The sequence below is a fragment of the Bos mutus genome, chromosome 7 (assembly GCF_027580195.1).
Source record: "Bos mutus isolate GX-2022 chromosome 7, NWIPB_WYAK_1.1, whole genome shotgun sequence".
Lineage (NCBI taxonomy): Eukaryota > Metazoa > Chordata > Mammalia > Artiodactyla > Bovidae > Bos > Bos mutus.
The window spans coordinates 54777830-54790147 of NC_091623.1; the positions used below are offsets into that span (position 1 = coordinate 54777830).

Sequence of the window (12318 nt, forward strand, 5' to 3'; positions counted from 1 at the left end):
AAGGAACCATTGTCCCCTACATTGACAGGCAGATTCTGATCCACTGTACCACCAGGCAAATCCTCGGGAAAGCTTGTTAAGAGGAGGCCGAGGCCACAAGAAAAGGTTGGCCCCACCAGGGATGAGAGGAAGGGCATTCCAGGTCAAGGGAACTGCAAGGTGGTCACACCAGAGCGCAGGATGAGTTCCGAGCAGGCACAGTGCCCTGGAGTGGGGTTTGGGTACTTCTGTCCTGGTGCACAGCCTCTGGTTTGCAGTGGGACCATTCCTCCTTTCCTGAGACTGCCTGACACCCTGGAGGAAGCTCTGCCCTTCCTGATGGCTGCGGAAAGGGGATGGGGGAGCATCTGCTTCCCTTTCTTTCAAGAAAGCACAAAGAGAGTGTAGACTGGGGGCACAAATTTTTCTGCCTAACTATCCCCCATTATCATTCCATCTCAGGAAATGGCCCTCCACCCTCTCAGGACATCAGAGCAGGACCATGCATCAAGTGCAATGTGCCCTGCTGCGAAAATGAATGTCAAATTGAACCACATCTCTGGTCCTCACTGCCCACTCTAGGCACCACCAGTTTCCTGGTTCCACCCAGTCCTCCACCCACCCCACCCCCAACTGTAGCTCCAGCTGTCTCAAGAGGGTGCCTGTAATTTCCCAAGTCAGGGGTGCCTCCCCTCTGCTCAGAACCCTCCATGGATCCCATTTCACTCAGAGGAAAAGCCAAAGTACTCCCCAGCCCTTGCTCCACACCATCCCCTCCATGCCCTTCTCTCCCCTAATTCCCTCCCTTCCTCATTGCACTCCAGCCACACCAGGCTTCTGGCTGTTCTTTAAGGCAGTTCCTACCTCAGGGCCTTTGCACATCCAGTGAGCTCTGCCTGGTACATTCCTTCCCTGATATTGTTAGGACTCCCTCCCCACCTCCCTCCGTTTCTTGATCAGTGTCACCTTCTCAGTCTTTCCCATGATACTCTATTTATTGCTTTAGGAATCCTGACATTTCCTATTCCCTTCCCTGCTTTATTTTTCTCTTTATTTTTCAAGCACAAGCTACATCTCCATATATATATATTAATATTTATGTATTTATTTATCTGTGTTGAGTCTTAGTTGCCACTTGGGTGATTGCATCTTCTGCATCCACTTGGGGAATTTTAGTTGCAGCATGCAAACTGAGTTATGCCACACGGGATCTAGTTCCCTGACCAGGAATGGAACCCGGGCCCCAGCATTTGGACAGCAGAGTCTTAGCCAAAGGACCACCTTTACATATTGTATTTTTGTTTCTGTTGCTCCTACTATTAATAAATGATTTCTGTGTGATAGCAAGAAATTTGGTCTATTCTGTTCATTACTGTGTCCCCAGCACCTGGAATGACACTTGGCTCACAGTAAGCTCTTATTTAAAAAAAAAAAAAAACTTAAAAAAAATTTACTTGTTTATTTTTGGTTGTGCTGGATCTTCCCTGCTTCTTCTTGTTGTTCAGTCGCTCAGTCGTGTCCTACTTTTTGAGACTGCATGGACTGCAGCACTCCAAGCTTCCCTGTCCTTCACCATCTCCCAGAACTTGCTCAGACTCATGTCCATTGAAATGATGATGCCATCCAACCGTCTCATCCTCTGTCGAACCCTTCTCCTTCTGCCTTCAATCTTTCCCAGCATCAGGGTCTTTTCTAATGAGTTGGCTCTTTGCATCAGGTGCCAAACTTCAGCTTCAGCATCAGTCCTTCCAATGAATATTCAGACTGATTTCCTTTAGGATTTACTGGTTTGATCTCCTTGTGGCCCAAGGGATTCTAAAGAGTCTCCAGCACCACAGTTCAAAAGCATCAATTCTCTGGCGCTCAGCCTTTTTTATTGTGCAGCTCTCACATCCATGCGTGACTACTGGAAAAACCATAGCTTTGACTATACCAACCTTTGTAGGCAAAAATCATGTCAGGATTCCTAAATGCTTTTTAGTAAGCTGTCTAGGTTTGTCATGGCTTTTCTTTCAAGGAGCAAGCATCTTTAAATTTCATTGGTACACTCACCATCCACAGTGATTTTGGAGCCCAAGAAAATAAAGCCTGTCACTGTTTCCATCGTTTCCCCATCTATTTGCCGTGAACTGATGCGACCGGATACTGTGATCTTCATTTTTTGAATGCTGAATTTTAAGCCAGCTTAAAGCTCAACATTCAGAAAACTAAGATCATGGCATCCAGTCCCATCACTTCATGGCAAATAGATGGGGAAACAGTGGAAACGGAGGCTGACTTTATTTTTCTGGGCTCCAAAATCACTGCAGATGGTGATTGCAGCCATGAAAATAAAAGACACTTACTCCTTGGAAGGAAAGTTATGACCAACCTAGACAGTATATTTAAAAGCAGAGACATTACTTTGTCAACAGTAGTCATGTATGGATGTGAGAGTTGGACTATAAAGAAAGCTGAGCACTGAAGAATTGATGCTTTTGAACTGTGGTGTTGGAGAAGACTCTTGAGAGTCCCTTGGACTGCAACGAGTTCCAACCAGTCCATCCTAAAGGAGACCAGTCCTGGGCATTCATTGGTAGGACTGATACTGAAGCTGAAACTACAATACTTTGGCCACCTATTGCGAATAGCTGACTCATTGGAAAAGACCCTGATGCTGGGAAAGATTGAGGGCCGGAGGAAAAGGGGACGACAGAGGATGAGTTGGTTGGATGGTATCACCAACTCAATGGACATGGGTTTGGGTAGACTCCAGCTGTTGGTGATGGACAGGGAGGCCTGGCGTGCTGCAGTTCATGGGGTCACAGAGAGTCGGACACGACTGAGCGACTGAACTGAACTGAACTGAACTGAAGAATTTTCCATAGTTTAAAGCGCTTGCTGCTAAGTCGCTTCAGTCGCGTCCGACTCTGTGCAACCCCATAGACGGCAGCCTACCAGGCTCCGCCGTCCCTGGGATTCTCCAGGCAAGAACACTGGAGTGGGTTACAATTGCCTTCTCCAACGCATGAAAGTGAAAAGTGAAAGTGGAGTTGCTCAGTCGTGTCCGACTCTTCGCGACCCCATGGACTGCAGCCTACCAGGCTCCTCCGTCCGTGCGATTTTCCAGGCAAGAGTACTGGAGTGGGGTGCCATTGCCTTTTTAGCGTAACGTAAACACACAATCAAGGTCAGGTCCGCTCAGGGACTGGCCCCTTAGCGCCGGGAGCAGTTCCGTCATTTGTTTCACGGCCGCTGCCGCTAGGCAAGCCTCAGGATTTTAATTTGCAAATACCAGTGCTGAGCGCCCAGCTAGGGGGGACAAAGCAGGATCCGGCCAGGCACTCTCTCAATCCAGAAAAGCCAGGGTCCGGGAGGGGAAAGCGTGAGGTTTCTTCGGAGCACCGCCCCCTCCCCCTCCTTGGCCAGCGGTATAAAAGGACCCATGAAGCCCTGGCGCCAGTCTTGGCCGCGATCCTTGGTACCAGCTCCCCCGCCCCACCTCCGCCTGCGATGGCTCCCGGCGCCGCCGGTGCTGCGCGGCTTGCGCTCCTGGCCCTGCTCTGGACTCTGCTGCCCGGTGAGTTAGGGGCGGGGGCTGCCGTCAAGTCAACTTTGGAGACACGGGGTGCGTCCTGAAGCCGTGGGAGGACCAGCCCACGACCGCCTGGGAATAAGGCGATTCGTACTTAGGTCGCTGTTTATGGGAAGTTGGGGTTAGAGGCACCGATTGAAAGTCAACAGCCATGGGTTCCCATCCAGACCCTTCATGGCCCGACTGCTCTGCGGGTTGCCGCTCCCGAGGATCTACAGGTTTTCCGCTGTAAAGTGAAGTTAATAGCGGCTACCTCTCAGCGGTTGTGTCCTGGCCCAGGAGGTGGTCTGACTGTGAGGAGGGCCACCCCAAGCTTAGGTACACTGGGGTCCCTACCCCACCTCCCCGCCATGCACATTCTGTTCCTCACCGGTGCCCCCGGGGGAAGTCCTGGACTCTGCCCAGGGGGATTCCAGGGCTGACTTGCCCAGGGAGCAGAGATTGAGAATGGGATGCCCCAGCAATCCTTCCCCACCTTCAGTCAGGAGGAAGGGGAGAAGGGGGACAGCTGGTCTCAGATGGTGGTAACTGTCAGAAAGTAAGAGACTGGAAAATCCACACCAGCTCAACAAAGAGTTCTAATTGGGATTCCAATCTGGATTCTACCCCTTTCTAGCTGAGTAACCTCCCCTTTTGCATGGGGCTCTTGTCCATGGAATTGCCAGGCAAGAATACTGGAGCTGGTTGCCATTGCCTATTCCAGGGGATCTTCCTGACCCAGGGATCCAACGTGGGTCTCTTGCTTGGGAAGGCAGATTCTTTACCATCTGAGCCACCAGGGAAGCCCCAGCCTCCCATCAGGTTTCACCATTTCTCTCTGAAGTGGGAAGGATCCCAGAGTCACCCTTGGAGAACTCACAGAGCTGCTGTTTCCACATACCTCCATCCTAGATGGAGTAGACCCGAAGCTGAAGGCAGAGATCATTTTGAGGGGGGTCTGGGGAGGGTGGCAGGGTTAGGATGGGTGGGCTCACACAGAGATTTTTTCCGTTTGAAAGCACCATGGTCTGAAGGAGCTTATCAGAACAGACCCCCTCCTTCTTTCCTGCAGCCACTGGCTACCTGCCCTGTGCTAGCGGGTGGTGTGGTGACTGTATTCGCCCACTTTACAGGCAGGGGAAAGTGAGGGCCAGAGAGGGGAAACCACTTGTCCAAGGGAGTGGGGACCAGCCTGATTGGAGCTTCTTCACACTTGACCTCTTGGGAGGGAAACGGACACTGACTCCATGCCCCTCCTTTGCTAACATCCTCCATGGTCACTCAAGGTCCTCAGAATGAAGACCACATCCCTGGCATGGCTGAACACTGCTTACATGATCCTCCTGACTTCATTTTCCCCCAACCTATCCCCTTACTCTGCTCCAGCCACCCTGCCTCAGGACCTCTGCACTTGCTGCTCCTTTTCCTGGAGGTCATTTCCCTTTTCTCTGGAATGGCCCGCCGCTGCTCTGCATCCTGATCTCTGCTCACAGATTCCCTGGTCACGAAGGAACTGTCTGTTCTCTCATCCTGTTTCGTCTTTCCCGAAGCCCTTGTCAGCATCAGTTGTTAATTATGTTGTTTGCTCATGAATTTTTCTGTCTCCCACACTGAAGGCAGAGTTTTGTCTTGTTCAATGCTGTGTCCCCAGCACAGGCTGGATGCAGTAATATTGATGAGCCCCAGTTGTCAGGCCTGACCCCTTCCCCCGATTTGGTTCCAGGGCCTGGAGGTGCCGGAACATCAATACATCCTTCAGAAGCCATCATACCCCGAGGAGGCTCTCTGAGGGTGAACTGCAGTATCTCCTGTGACCAAAAGGCAATTTTGAGCCTAGAGGCTGAATCAGCCAAGAAGGTAGTGGACCGCAGGAACAACTGGAAGGTTTTTGAACTGAGTGATGTTCAAGAAGACCACATGCTGTTGTGCATCTCAATGTGTCACAGTGAAGTGACAATGGCTTCGATGGACCTCACCGTATACTGTGAGTGGCTGGGTCCAGGGCCTGGACTAGGCAGACTGGGTGGGGGAGGTGGACAGGGGAGTCCCAGCAGGTTGGAAAGCCTTTGTAACTTGGTGAGTGGAGGCAGGGTCTCATTGACGGGCAGGAGGCCCATCTTTGGAAAGTCTGATGTCATCTGGACGCCCTCCTTGAACTTCATAGGGGTGCCCTTCAAATATGGACAGGGATTCAGAACATTCCTGTATGCTGTCTCTCTAGGCCTCTTTAATAAGCTGAGATGGTCCTAGATCTGATTCTTTAAAAAAAAACAACAACACTGTGGTGTGTTTCCTGGTAGTGTGGAGGCACTGATGTGGCCTGGGTTCAGTACCTGGTCAGGGAACTGAGTCCCTACAAGCCTTGAGACCAAGAAATAGATAAATAAGTAAAAGATATGAATTAAAATTAGCCCTGAGTTTTTTTTTTTTTTCAAACATTGTCAACAATACAAAGAACTGGTACCAACTGGTCTGGCAAGAGTGTGGGGAAGCAGACAGTCTGTGGACATTGCTGACAGAATGGGGGTCCCAAGAGTCACAGCTTCTGGTGGGGAAGCAGACATCAGTCCCCAAAATGTCACATGTGTGGGTCCTTTGACATAGAAAACCCACTTCTAGAAATTGGGCCTATAGGTGCTCCCACTCACGAGGGAACTGAAGCAGGTAGGGGGTTATTCACTGTGGCTTGATCTGGAAGGGAAATAGCTTGCAAGTCACTCTAATGTAGGGAACTGGGGAGACGTCCCTGGTGGTCCAGCGCTTAAGACTTCACCTTCCAGTTCAGGGGGTGCGGGTTTGATGTCTGGTCTGGAACTGGGATCCCACATGCCACACAGCCAAAAAACCGAAACATGAAACAGAGACAATATTGTAACATATTCAATAAAGAGCTTAAAAATGGTCCAAATTCAAAAAATTCTTTTAAAAAACATAGGGGGTTGAGGAGAGAAACAATGGTTCAGTCATCCCATGGAATAGTATGCAACTGTGTAAAAGAATGAGACAGAACATTTTGGGGGTATTGTCAAGTTCAAAAGAAGTAGGGTCTGCCCAGAATGACTGTCAAGGTACCACAGTGTTAGGGAGACATGGGGGTGGGGAGAGAGAGGTTGTGTTTCTGCATTAAAGAGCTCTGGACAAAAACACAGCAAAAGCAGCTGGCTGTGACAAGGGAAACCGGGGTGGCAGGGGGCGCTCCAGGAGAGGGCAAGGGATGTGTTTTCTCCATGTGCCTTTTATTTCCTTTGGACATTTGAAGTGACAGTGAGTTAGCATGACATAAGCAATAAATAGATACATGAAATTCAAACTAAGAGAAAATAAAAAAGGAAGAAAGAGGGATTTCCCTGGTGATCCAGTGGTTATGAACCTGCCTTGCAGTGGAAGGAACACAAGTTCAATCCCTAGTAGGGGAACCAAGATATGCCTGTGAGCGACTAAGTCCATGTGCTGGAGTGATGCTCATGTGGGGGAGTGAGGGGGAACATATGGCTTCCTGACTGATTTTCATTTGACCCCCTTGGAAAGGTCTAATGATGCAATGAGGCCTGAGGGACATTCGCCTTCACAGTGCCTGAGTAGGAGCTTTGGGGCATTCAGTGGCTTTGTTTCTGGTTTCGGGAATGTTTGAACAGCTGCTGGCCAAGTGAGCAAAGTCCCCAAACAATCTCAGTGGCCTCTGAAAACCCCCCGGAAACCTCCTTATAGGACCCTCTGCATCTCAGCCTGAGACTGAAAGCACCACCTTCCAGGTTTGAGTCCCGGCTCTGCTAAATTTCTCCCTCTTTGGGTGCCAGACTTTGCCTTAGTTTTCAGCTCTGTGAAATGGATCACACAGTCGCACCCAGTAGCAAAGGGTCACCTAGGAGAGACTGTAGCTTGGTCCTGCCCCACTGCCAGTATTTAGATGAAGAAGCGTCTCTGGGTGGCTGAAATTTCTCTAGATTGAGTTGTAATTTTTGTAGGAGAGGCCCCTAACTGGATTTTGAAGCACGCACAGGAGTTGGTAAAAACAAGCATGCTAGACAGAAGGAACAGGGCTTCCCTGGTGATTCAGTGGTAAAGAATGTGCCTGTCAGTGCAGGAGACATAGGTTCAATCCCTGATCCGAGAAGATCCCACATGGCGCAGAGCAACTAAGCCCGTGGGTCACAACACTGAAGCCTGCTAGCCTTAGAGCCCAGAATCCCCATCAGAGAAGCCACCCCGATAACAAGACTGTGCACCACAACTAGAGAGTACCCCCATTCACCTCAATAATAGAAAAGCTCACACGGCAAGAAGACTCAGCAGAGCCAAAAATTAAAGAATAATATTTTTTTTAAGGGTAGACAGAAGGAACAGCCTGGTCAAAAGTTTGGAGTGGGGAAACAAACTGACATGCAACTGGGGAGGTTAGAGGGACTGAATATCAATGGATTGGTGTCATTGGAGCTGAGTTTGGCAGGACTTTGAATGCCAGACTGAGAAACCGAGACCTTCTCCTTCTGTTGATAGGGAGCCATGGAGAGTGTGTGAGCAGGCAGACATCTAGAGCACAGGGCTGACCTTACAGGAAGCCAGGGAGCAGCTAACTGTGGACCCAGTCCAGGTCACACATGTCGTGGGCAGTGGTGTGTACAAGACGGGAATACTAGGGACTTCCCTGGTGGCCCAGTGGCTGACTCTGTACTCCCAGGGGACCAGGTTCCATCCCTGATCAGGGAACTAGACCCCACATGCTACAATTAAAGATCCTGTGTGTGCAATGAAGACCCAGCACAGCCATATAAATAAATTAAAAAAAAATTTTTTTTTTAAAGAATGTAGTTCTCACCTTGGAGAAGGAAATGGCAACCCACTCCAGAAATCTTGCCTGGAAAATCCCATAGACAGAGGAACCTGGTGGGTTACAGTCCATGGGGTCGTAAAGAATCAGATATGACTGAGCATACACACACATTCCTCACCTTAAAAGTAACCTCATTCCAGTTTACAGTCATCCTCTTAACTTCTGAAGTGGATTAATAATAGTCTGAAGAAAAACATTATGAGTCTTCCCTGGTGGTACAGCAGTTAAGAATCTGCCTTCCAATGCAGGAGTTTCCGTCCCTGGCTGGGAAACTATGATCCCACATGCCAAAGGGCAACTAAGCCCAAGCCCCACATCTACTGACGCTGGGCACTCTGGATCCCGCCCACCATAACTAGAGAGAAGCACAGTTTGCCGCAGGGAAGAGCCTTCTTGCTTCAAGGAAGGATCTGGCATGCTGCAATGAGATCCCACACACATCAGGTAATAAATATTTAAAAGTAAATTAATAATAATAACAAGAGCCCTACTCTCTTTAGACCCAGTTTATAGCTTAGAAAACTCAGGCTTCCTTTCCCTAACCCTGAGGGCAGGGATTATTCAGGTGGCAAAGTCACTCCCCCACTGGCCAAAGCAAGGAAGCAGAGAAGCTAGGAATCAACTCCAGCCTCCTGACATTTTAAGATCACTGCTCTTTTTTTTTTTTTTTTGATGCTGGCAACCTGGGGAGAAGGTGAATTCAGGTCTGAAAACCAACTCGAAGCAATGCTGCTATTTAAGTGACACTTCAGGGCCTCTTGAGAAGGGACTAGAAGTTCGAGGCCTCAAGACCTCTCCCTGGGGAGTCTGGGGAATGTCTCAGTGCTAAGCCACAGTTCACTGGGGCTCTGTTGGCAATTTCCACTGGCAGGAAGATCCAGGCTGGGAATTCTATTATCTCATGCAGAATGGAGACCCTGGCCTGTGGATACCCCGCCCCCCCGACAGATGGTGCCTTCAGGGGATACTCAGGCTTCGTTTTGAGTGTCTGTTCTGATATGTTTGACATTTCAGGGGATCACACAGTTCATTCAGGAACCCTTAAAAGGAAACTCCCGAAAAGCCTCGAGTCAGTGTGCCTGACTCTATTTCATTCTTTCTACAAATACAGAACACCTCCTGGGTGCCAACCGTACAGCTGGGGACAAAACAGACAAACACCCCTGCCCTCCTGGGCTGACATTCTGTGGCAGGAAGAGTAGAGAAACCAATGAAGTCAGTCGATGATCTTGTATGTCAGAGGTGAGAGCTGCCGTGGAGAAAAATAAGGCCACAAAGAGAAGGAAGAATTTCTCTTTTTATTTTACAGCAAAGTCTAGAGACTGGGCAGCTTAAGTGTAATGTATTGCTGGGACTCCAGGCAATAGACTTTGAAATTCCTTTCCATTTGTCAGCCTCAGATGCTGCAGTGAATAAAGAGTTGTTTTGCCTCCTTCACAACCACCTGGGGACATCTCACCAGGTTATCCTGAAGCTCTTAACATTCCGATCTGGCTTAGGTGGTTTGGGGAGTGTTCTGGGGATAAAATGGTGAGGTTTGTGGAACAGGTGTGTCCAGGGCCCCAACACACCCGCTATGGGCAGGCAGCCAGCCTGTCCTGTTCACATAACACCCCTTTCCCCTGCAGGGTTCCCGGAGCATGTGGAGCTGGCTCCCCTGCCCCTCTGGCAGCCTGTGGGTGAAGGACTCAACCTGAGCTGCCTGGTGTCTGGCGGGGCCCCCGGCCCACCTCTCCGTGGTGCTGCTCCGAGGGGAGGAGGAGCTGGGCCGGCAGCCCGTGGGAAAGGGGGAGCCCGCCGAGGTCATGTTCACAGTGCAGCCAAGAAGAGAGGACCATGGCACCAATTTCTCTTGCCGCTGGGAACTGGACCTGCGGTCACAAGGGCTGGAACTCTTCCAGAACACCTCGGCCCCCAGGAAGCTCCAGACCTATGGTGAGGCACTGGGGAGCCAGCAGAGAAGATGCACTGAGGGGGATTTCTTGCTTGGGATGCGGGGTCCCTGGGAAGCAGAGGCCCCTGGCCATGGGGCTGCTGAGAAAGTGGCAACCTTGATTGCAAAGGCTTCTGGGAAGAGCATCTTCTTGGCCACTGGGGTGGAATGTTCTGGGCTGGGTGCCTGCACTGAAGGATGATCTGGAAAGGCTGTGACCCAGGGCAAGCGGTAGGTGTGTCCTGAGACAAGAGTGACCTAGCCAGTTTCCCTGGAAGAGGGCGTTCCAGGCCGGGGGATGGAAATGGCCGGGGAGAGGGCTTCAGGATGTCTGTCTGCCCCCTGTTTACACCGGCTCTGTCTCGCCAGTCCTGCCATCGACCGACCCACACCTTGAGGTCCCCTGGTTGTGGAAGTAGGCTCACGGTGGCCGGTGAAGTGCACGCTGGATGGACTGTTCCCAGCCTGGGACGCTGAGGTCTATGTCGTGCTGGGAGACAAGAGGCTGGAAACCATCGTCACGTTCCATGAATACTCCGTCTTCGCTGAGGCCTGGATCGAGGGAAACGAGGAGGAAGAGGGCACCCATTCCTTGAAGTGTTCAGTGAGTCTGGGGAACGAGATCCGGAATACACGAGAGAGCGTGATTTCTACACTTAAGTAGAAACCCAAGAGAGCCTTAGGAGGTGGGTCAGGATAACGCTGGGGCGGGTTAACGCCAGGGGCGGGGCTCACTGTGTGTGTGCCACACCTCCAGGCTTCCAGGCTCTCTCCCGGACCTTGAGCCACCCGAGGTCTCAGGATGGACTACAGTGACCATGGAGTGTGAGGCCCGTGCTGCAACTGTGGTGACACTGAACGGAGCCCCGGCTGGGCCTCTGGGCCCGAGGGCCCATTTGCAGCTCAGCCCCAGTGCCCAGGACAATGGACGCTGTCTCTCCTGCTCTGCTGAACTGGAGGTGGCTGGGCTGGTGGTCCAGAAACACCAGACCCTGGAGCTCCGTGTCCTGTGTGAGTGAGGCCGCTGGACTATGACCCCTAAGCTCCAAGACCCTAAGAGCTCCTGCCCTCCAAGGCCCACCCCACCCCCACCCTGGTGAGGCCCTTACCCAAATTCCCGCCTAAGTCTTCTTACACATAGACCCAGAAGGTGAGTGGTGTCCAGATCCCTGATCTGCCCTATTCCCCCACGCCCCATTTGCTGTGTTTCTTCAGAAGGCCCCCAACTAGACCAGCGGGATTGCCCGGGAAACTGGACGTGGCAGGAAGGCTCGGAGCAGACCCTGATGTGCGAGCCCTGGGGGAACCCAATCCCCAAGCTGAACTGTAGTCGGAAAGGGGACGGGCTTTGCTGCCCATCGGGGACCTGAGGACTGTCAAGCGGGAGGTGGCGGGCACCTACCTGTGTCGGGCCACCAGTGCTCGTGGTGGAGTCACCCAGGAAGTGGTCGTGAACATGCTCTGTGAGTGCTGGAGTTTGGGGCCGGGAAGGGACTCAGAGCTTCCACTGCAGGTGCAAGGGGTTCAATCCCTGGTTGGGGTGCTGAGATCCCACATGCTGTGTGATCAGCAAAAAATAAAAAGTAAAAAAAGCCAGGCTGTTTGCCCTGCAGTTTCCCATAGGTTGATATTGGCTGATGGCATCCCCTTACGTTACTTAACGTGTTCCTTTGTCACCAGTCAAATTCAAGAAATGAAAGCTATTAATTCATTCTAGGTGGTGCTGGAGACAGTCACCAGGAGGACAGGATTCTGCGTTTCTCTTTCTGTTTCTGAGGACTACAACTGATCAAGAGGTTCACATGCCATCCACCTGATCTTACCTTTGTAAACTCTCTGACTGTTCCCTAATGATTTGCTTCTCTAGGGACAGTTGCTTGGACCTGTCATTTCATTAGCCATCTTCGAAGGGTTTCTAATCCATCTCTCCATCCTCACACTCTCTACATCTTTCTCATGTATCTTTGAAGCAAACGTACTTCCTCAAATTCATACATCCGACATTTACTGCCTTTCCCTAAG

At 51.0% G+C, this 12318-nt stretch overlaps 1 pseudogene; it reads left to right on the forward strand.

Moving 5' to 3' along the window:
• The first annotated feature begins 3166 nt into the window (after positions 1-3166).
• Positions 3167-12007, forward strand: LOC102278214 (intercellular adhesion molecule 1-like; annotated as a pseudogene).
• Positions 12008-12318: the final 311 nt, after the last annotated feature.